Raw genomic sequence first — 9,434 nt, 5'->3', positions numbered from 1 at the left:
TTTTTCCTGAATTTTTGGGAGCACGATCCAATCATAAAATAAAGCTTAACCCCAAGAAATTGGCGGGATATTCAATCTCTAGGTCAGCCAAAAGTGGAAATTAAGACCTAGGGTTTCATACATAAGAGCTCTCTTTCTTCATTTGAAAGGATCGGATTTTTGGCTTTCAAGGACCTTCTATGCAGTGAAAGAGCAGATCTTTGAAGACTTCAACAACATTCAACATTCCTCTATCAAGCACTTATCAAATTCATTCATCCACTTAGGTCTTGGAAGACATTGAAGAACAATAGGAAATTACCGACTGAAGATTGGCTTGTACTCCTCCCTTGAGGGTTGGGTATGATTTCAAGTTGTTTTCATGTCTTTGCATAAGCTTCAATATATCCTTTCTTCATGCTTTAGATCACTTTGCATCTTGATTTAGAGCATTTACATTATCATTTACAAGCAATTAGGGTTTACTTTCTAGGTTGCTCTAGTTTGCTTTCTTGCATTTAAGGACCTTGCACACACACTAGGTATACACACACAATACATTTTACAATACAACTTGGCTATTCGTGGAGGTGGAAATCACCGAAGCGGGGGTTTGACTAAGGCAAAACCCTATATAGCCACCCAAACACCTTTTCAGATATAAGTGCAGATTTCGGGACTCGGACGACGCTGCAGGTTGCAGATCTGGGAGAAGCAGACTGAGACCGACCTTCCCACCCAATTTCAGAGAAAAAGACCAGGACAGGGGCGTGGGGCACCCTGGTCCTACCAGGACAGGGATGCTGGGCGCCCTGGTCCCTTCTGGGCACCCTGGTCCCTGGGACAGGGGCGCTGGGTGCCCTGGTCCGACAGCATTTTCAGCATTTTTGACAGCTTTTTCCAAAGTGCAAAAACAGCAGTTTTCAGAGCAGTTTTAGGGGCAGAATCAGGACAGTGGCGCCCGCGCCCCTGTCCCGAACATTTTTAGTCATATTTTAACTCCGGGTACGCACCTGCATTCTTGTTTCATCCTTGTATTTACAACTTTCCATTGTTTAAGTTCAATTCTACAATCTTGTTATTAGTTCATACTTGCACTTTGGGGTTAGGGATTGAACTTGCATCATTTGATCTTCCAATTTCAACAAAGGAATAGAAATCCTAATAGATATCCCGTGGCTCTCTCTTTCACAAAAAGAAGTAGCCAATTGTGCGATATCTCTAGGCTCTTTCGTATTCCGTAATGTGTGTCAAAAGGTAGGATTAGGGCATGTTAACCTAGTCTCGCATTTTCCCCTACACAACAGGTTCCTCTACCTCTAGTGTATCCTTTTTTTCCTTCAAATGTACCTCTAGTAAATCTTCCACCTCTCCCTCTCTATCTTTGCTCATGTCTTTAGTTTAACTTCTCTTCTTCTTTTAGGGCCTACTGGTAAGCCTCTTCAAAATTCTGGAATTTGATCAAACTGAGGTCATCTTGTATAGACATCTACAATCCATTCAAATATATTGCAACTTGTTTCACTTCATTATCAACATGTCCATATCTGATAAGCAACTTTTAAAATTCTTCAATGTATTCCTTCACACGAGATTCCTTCTATCTCAAATTTTGTAACTTTTGGAATAGAATCACTTGATAATCAACGAGTATAAACTTTGATTTCAATTTAGCAACCATCTAATCCCATGTCTTAATCTCCTTTTTACCTCTCCTTTATCTATCAACCTACAAATGTTTCCCCCAAAGAGATGCATGAACTTTTAACTAGGTACATGCATATTTCACCCTCATTCTCTCTATGGTGTTCTAAAAATCAAGAAATAATTTTCAATCTTTGAGATCCAATCCATCGATTCATTAGAATCCAACTTTCCATCATATTTTAGTGGGGTAAAATGTGGTTTAGTATTATCTCTACTCAAAACCCTTAAAAACCTCTCCTCATCCAAATCAACCATTGATAGGTTTACTTATTATCTTGGGGCTTCTTCTCCTTTATCTTCCCTTACATCTTCAATATGTTGCCCTCTTCTCTATGTTGTGTCCATGACTTCCAACTAATCTGCTATCCTCCATAACATTTTCATCATAGCAGGGTCTGCATTCCCATGTGCTCCACCATTCCTAGTTCCTCTCTGCACCATACTTCGCCAGTCCTCTACAACTACAAGTTGGATTCATAGTCTGCCAAGCAGTAACAAAATTCATAGGACAACACAACAAAAACTCACTTTGATATCACTTGAATAAGTCACCGGTAAGGAGGAACCTTAAAGAGATCAGTCCAGACCTATTAGCAAGAGTAAACACAACAAAAACACAAGGATATGATGGAGGCAATGTAGAACAACTTTAATTATATAATGAAATTTGAATACAATCAATCGGTAATCATGTGGTTTACATAAACTGACACATAGGCCTACTAGAATATGCGAAATCAGTCACAACCAGGACCTTAAATCTTAATATCTATCTTGTATGCTCAGTCTAATTACTTCCTTCTACATTCTAATGTTCAATTACAATAATGTATATGATCCCAGAGGATCTAGTCAGCCCAAAAAGGAATCAAAGCTCAAAGAAAAAGACCTAACATGTAAAAGCAACAAGGTCGGCCTCCACCAAGAGATTCCTCCAAAAAATCCAAAGGTTGAAGTTTAGATCATGGGAAATGGTCAGCTGATGAATAATGATAAATAGTTAGTACCAAACCAGTACTAAGAGGGGGGCGGTGAATCAGTACAAGCAAAAAAAAATTTCATCAACTTAAACAGTAGAAACAACACTAACTAGAAAACAGTGTCACCGATCTAAGACCTGATACAACCAGTAAAACACAAAATGACTGTGACAAGCATAAAAAATGGTTAATACTTAGATCTTTACCTCACTGAAAATATCCTTTTCACTACACTCATATGCATAGACAGGTAATACATCGTCAGATATATAATAATCACTGGACCAACATGCATTACCACTTAATAGAAAACACTAATCATCACATGAAAAAGCATCACACATGACACACAGATTTTTCACGTGGAAACCTAACTGAGAAAAACCATGGTGGGGATGAATACCCACAAGCTGTTCTTTGAACTCTTTTGAATTCCACTCTTTTAGGAGCCTAGTCCGGTTAAAGACTTTTACAATAGGTTCTGCTAGAAATTGATCCTGCTAGGGATCACCCGATTAAGGGATGGCTAAATACTCGGTTAAAGGTTAGAACCTTGTTAAAGGTTACCTCGCAAAAGGATTTGAAGAACTCATTGACTTGAGTCACCCTATTAAAGGATTTACACAAAATCCTATTAAAGCTACCCGGTTAAGGAATTTCCAACTGCTGAAATGATTAGAAGTCAACAGGTAAATCATTGATCTAAAAAATAGCACACAATGCCAAGGTAAATCCTCTTTTATTACTTTTCTTTTGCAATCATACTCTGCAGGTATACACACACTACTCTGGTCTAGCAAGAATTAGGTATCTCTTATATTGGATACACACATAGCATTTGCCAACAACTACGAAATGAAAAACATCATCAACCTTATAGAAAATAGATAGATTGGTAGCATAAACCCTAAACCCTAAACATTTAGTTTTATCAATTTAGTCGGTTCAATCCTGACCATTAATCACATTGCATTGAATATAATAGTCTTTGAACAAATCTCAAGATGTTCTCCAATGTTCATTCTTTGCCAATTCAAGAAGTTGATAGCCCATCACACACTCTCCACCGTTTATAGAGACTTCGGGCATTCCCGAGGTAGATAGGATCAATCTTCATCATGCAAGATCCTTCATGCTCACAAGGCTGATGTGGCAACATGATCTGATCTTCATAACTATGCTAACTCATCACAAGATGTCATTGGCTGAATCACATAGGCTTGGAATGCATCAACCAGAAACCCTGAAGCGGAGACTACCAACTGGTAGTCATAACAAATGAAACCCTGATACAAAGCTTCTCGTATACCAGTTCTCATTCCAACATACCACTTCACTTTTTCACATATATCGGTTCACATATCATATACCAGTTCACTTTCCAGCAACATACCACTTCACTCTTTCACATATACCAGTTCATATGTCAGTATGCTTTCATCAGTATACTGGTTCACCCTTCAGCATATTGACATCAATGACAATATACAATATCATCATGTCATTCAAATCTGTTCATATGCCAAGAATCTCCCCCTTTGGCATTGATGGACATATACAAAGATATCTCTCCACTTCACATCTTCTCCCCAATACTATACATATCTTCTCCCCCTTTGACAACAATGCCAAAGTGGAGGCACAAACATATATGTTCCACTATGTTGCTCCCCCTAAGGAGTAGCATCCTTCAACACACCAATCCTGAAAAAGATTTGTCAATGCAATACCTGACTAATGTGGAACATACACCTTTAGTTTACCTCTTAAAGGGGCAGCACCCCTAATTCACCTCTCAAATATGTAAATGTAGCCTTCGGTAGAGGCTTGGTGAATATGTCTGCTAACTGCTCCTTACTGGAAACATGTTCCAATACAACCTCTTTGTTTTGAACCTTCTCCCTTAAGAAATGATACTTGAGCTTGAAGTGCTTGGTTCTAGCATGCAAAATCGGATTCTTGGAAATATTAATTGCACTTGTGTTGTCACAGAATATACTCACTGGTTCAGATACATGAACTTTGAAACCACTTAACACATGCTTCATCCATATCATCTAAGTGCAGTTCATGTCTGCTGCAACATATTCTGCTTTTGCTGTAGACTGAGAGATACAACTTTACTTCTTACTCATCCATGAGACTAGTCTACCACCAAGAAAGAATGCACCATCGGTTGTGCTCTTTCAGTCATCCACATTGCCAGCCCAGTCAACATCTGTAAACACTTTGAGGTTTAAATCATTACTGTATGGATACCACAATCGATAGTCAATAGTTCCCTTTAGATATCTAAGAATCCATTTAACTGTTACTAAGTGGGATTCTCTTGGACTTTTCTGGAACTGTGCAGTAATGCCCACTACATGTGCAATGTCTGGTCTGCTATGTACTACATAATGGCACTTACCAATCATTGATCAGTATTCCTTCTCATTCACCAATGCTAAGTCATCCTCTTTTGACAATTTACAACTAATCACCATGGGTGTACTAACCGGTTTTTTCATCTTCCATTCCAAAGGTCTTCAACACCTCTTTGACATACTTGGATTGAGTGATAAAGATACCATTTTTCATTTGTTGAATCTATATTCCAATGAAGAACTTAGTCTCCCCTCTAAGTCACATCCCAAACTCCTTCTTTATCTCATCTGTAAGATCATGACTCATCTTGTCATCTCCACCAAAAATTATGTCATCAACAAATACTTCACATATTAGAATCTAGTCTCCTTCTAACTTCAAGTAGATATTGCTATCTTCACTTGTCCTTTCAAATCTAATCTTCACAAGATGGGAGTGTAAGCATTCATACAATGGTCTAGGTGCTTGCTTCAATCCATACAAGGCTTTGTGTAGCCTGCATACCATGTCATTATTCTCTGATAGGGAAAACCCATCTGGTTGCTTTATATACACCTCCTCTTCAAGTATTCCATCCAGGAATGCAGATTTTACATCCGTTTGATATACTTTGAATCCCTTCAAGGCTGCATATGCAAGAAGCATATAAACTCCTTCCAATCTAGCTACTGGAGCAAAGGTTTCTCCATAGTCTTCTCCTTCTTCTTGAGTGTATCCCTTACACACTAGTCTAGCTTTGTTTCTTATGACTGTGCCATCTTCATTCAGCTTATTTCTAAAAACCCATTGGCTGCCAATGACATTTTTATGCTCCGGTCTAGATACCAAGGACCATATACCATTCTTTTCTATCTGGTCAAGTTACTCTTCCATTGCCTTGATCCAGTCTTCATCTTTATGTGCCTCTTTAAATGTTTTAGGCTCAAATTCAGAGATCATGCAAGAGTTTTCTCTAACCTTTCTTCTTGTAAGAATTCTTGCATCCTTGTCTCCTATGATCAGTTTTGGATCATGATTCAGCTTTACATACCTAGGTATGATCTTAATAGATTCTTCTTTCTTTTCTTCTTCATCCTCATCTTAATCATCATCAACATCTATTGGTGTAGAAGCACTATTACTGGAACTTGGCTATTTTGCAACCGGTTCCCAGAAGGTTACAACTGGTTCATCTACCACTTGCTCAATATCAGTTTCCTTAGGTTTCTCAGAAGTTTCATCAACTCTTACATTGATACTTTCAACAATTTTCTGAGTCCTATTGTTGAAACACTTGAGAGCTTTACTCTTGGTGGAATACCCTAGGAATATTTCTTCATCATATTTTGCATCAAACTTTCTCTGGTCTTCACTTCTCTTGATATAACACTTGCTACCAAACACTCTAAAGTAGCTTACTATAGGAGTCTTACCGATCTAATACTCATAAGGTGTTTTATCCTTACCTTTCTTGATGAGTACCCAATTCATTGTGTAGACTGCAGTGCTCACTGCTTCTCTCCAAAAAGTGTGAGCAACATCTCCTTGGATCAACATAGTTCTAGTTGCTTCAACTATAGTCCAGTTGTTCCTTTCTGCTAGGCCATTCTACTGTGGAGTTTGAGGGGCAAATAGTTGCCTCTTGATGCCATTTTCTTCATAGTACTTATTGAACTCACTAGAAGTGAACTCACCCCCTTGGTCAGTTTTAAGGCATTTGATTCTCTTACCACTTTCTTTTTCAACCTGTGCTCTAAAGGCTTTGAACTTTCCAAAAGCTTTAGACTTGTCTTTCAAGAATGTGACCCACATCATTCTTGAGTAGTCATTAGTGAGAATCATGAAGTACCTATTTCCCTGCACACTTTTTCTTTTCATAGGACCATACAAATCAGTATCACAAGATCAAGTAAATTATCTGCAGTGAAAGATTTACCTTTGAAGGTTTAGGAAGACATTTTCCCTAGTTGACACTCTTTGCACAAAGGATTATTTGGTTTGTTTAGCACAGGTAATCCTCTAACTACCTTGATCTTGCTAGCCTTCACAATACTATCAAATTTTACATGGCAGAGTCTCCTATGCCATATCCATCTATAATCAAACTTAGCCATTAAACATGTACTAATGTTTGCATTTAACTGAAATAAGTTACCTCTGGTCTGCATATAGGTGGCCATCAGTTCACCACTCTTTCCTTTTATTTTGCACACTTTATTTTTGAATTCTAGAGTGAGTCCATTGTCATTCAGATGGGCAACACTCAAAAGATTGTGCCTGAGACCTTCTACCCAATACACATTATCAGCTCTTCTTTTTTCATTAAGAGAGATGGACCCTCTACCTTTTACAATACATGGTGCATCACTACCAAATCGGACCACACCACCATCATACTCTTCTAGAGATAAAAACTTACTCTGGTCACCAATCATGTGGTGAGAACAACCACTGTCAATAATACACTCATTGGAATTACCAAAGCGGGAGATAAGAGCCTTCTTGTCTGACACATCTTCCTTTACTGCTACAAACATAATGTCTTCACTTTCTTCATCTTCTGATTCCTCACCAGTGAAACCTTCATCAACTGCTACAAAATAGTTTCTGCTATTTCCTCCTTTGAACTTCTTGAACTTCTCTGGTTTGTCCTTATTATCACCATTAGGATAGTTTATAGAAATGTGTCATATCCTATTGCAAGAGAAGCATTTCAAAGGGATCTTACCTCTATATTTACCAATTCCCTTAGGAAGTCTCTTGGCAAGTAGAGATTCAAATTCAATCAGGATCTCCTCATCATCCATTTCTCTGCTTTGTCTTGGTTCATAGCTGGTACTAGCTTCTTTTCCCTTTCTAGATGGAGTAGCAGATTCTCTAAAGGTTGATTCAGTCTTCTGAATACTATCATCATAATTATTTATCGCATACATAGTCAACTTAGTAATAATGGAGTCTAGGGATACCTTTGTCTTGTCTATAGACCTCAACTCATGAATAGCAGCAACCATTATTGCATAGACTAGTAATAAGGATCTCAAGAATTTGCTGACAATAGTGGCATCATCTATTTTACCTCCTGCACTCTTGATGTCTCCAACAATAGTCTTGATTCTTATTCTATATTGTTGAAAGGTCTCTCCTTCAATCATCTGTATGTCTTCAAAATTTCCCCTAAGGCTTTCTTCCTTAGCTTGTTTTACATGCTCATCACCTCCATAGATATTTTTTAGAGTATCCCATACTTCTTTGCAACTGTCTTTATCCAAAACATCAATAAACTCAATGTCAGATAGACTGTTGATTAGGGCTTCCATGAATTGCCCATTCTCTTGAATCTCTCTTTCTTGATCATCAGTGAGAGTACCGGTAGGGATAACATAAGAATTCTCAACATAGCTCTAGTGTTGAGCACCCAATCTTCTAATGTAAATCTTCATTTTGTCCTTTCATATCTTAAAGTTATCTCTGTTAAACTTTGGACCTTCCCTCTTCATCATTAGAGTAGGATCTTTTCCTCGAGCAGTTAAGCTTACAACACAGAGGACCTGGAGGACGCTCTGATACCAATTGATGAATAATGATGAACAGTTAGTACCAAACCGGTACTGAGAGGGAGGGTGAATCAGTACAGGAAAAAACTTTTCTCAACAACTTAAATAGCAGAAACAACACTCACCAAAAAATAGTATCACCCATCAAAGACAGGATACAACTGGTAAAACACAGAATGACTGTGACAAGCATAAAAACTAGATAATACTTATATCTTTACCTCACCAAACATCTCCTTTTCACTTCACTCATATGCATAGACAGGTAATACATCATTAGACATATAATAATCATAGGACTAGCATGCATTACCACTTCACATAAAACTCTAATCATCACATGGAAAAGAATCACACATGACACATAGATTTTTCACATGGAAACCCAACTGGGAAAAACCACGGTGGGGATGAATACCCACAATATCTTCTTTGAACTCTTCTAAAGTCTACTTTGTTAGAAGCATAGTCCGGTTATAGACTTTTACAATAGGTTTTGCTAGGAACTAATCCTGCCAGGGATCACCCGATTAAGGGATTGCTAAATACCTGATTAAAGGTTAGAACCCTGTTAAAGGTTACCTCGCAAGAGGATTTGAAGAACTCATTGAATTGAGTCACCATGTTAAAGGATTTACACAAATTCCTGTTAAAGCTACCCGGTTAAGGGATTTCCAACTACTGAAATGGTTAGAAGTCAATAGCTAAATCGTTGATCTAAAAAACAACACACAATGCCAAGGCAGATCCTCTTTTGTTCCTTTGCTTCTCTAATCATTCTCTGCAAGTATACACACACTACTCCGGTTTGGCAAGAATCGGGCATCTCTTCACTTGGATACACACATAACATTTGCCAACAACTATA

This window comes from Cryptomeria japonica, chromosome 11 (assembly GCF_030272615.1).
Source record: "Cryptomeria japonica chromosome 11, Sugi_1.0, whole genome shotgun sequence".
NCBI classification, from domain to species: Eukaryota; Viridiplantae; Streptophyta; class Pinopsida; order Cupressales; family Cupressaceae; genus Cryptomeria; species Cryptomeria japonica.
Note: the sequence above shows the minus strand (reverse complement) of the source record.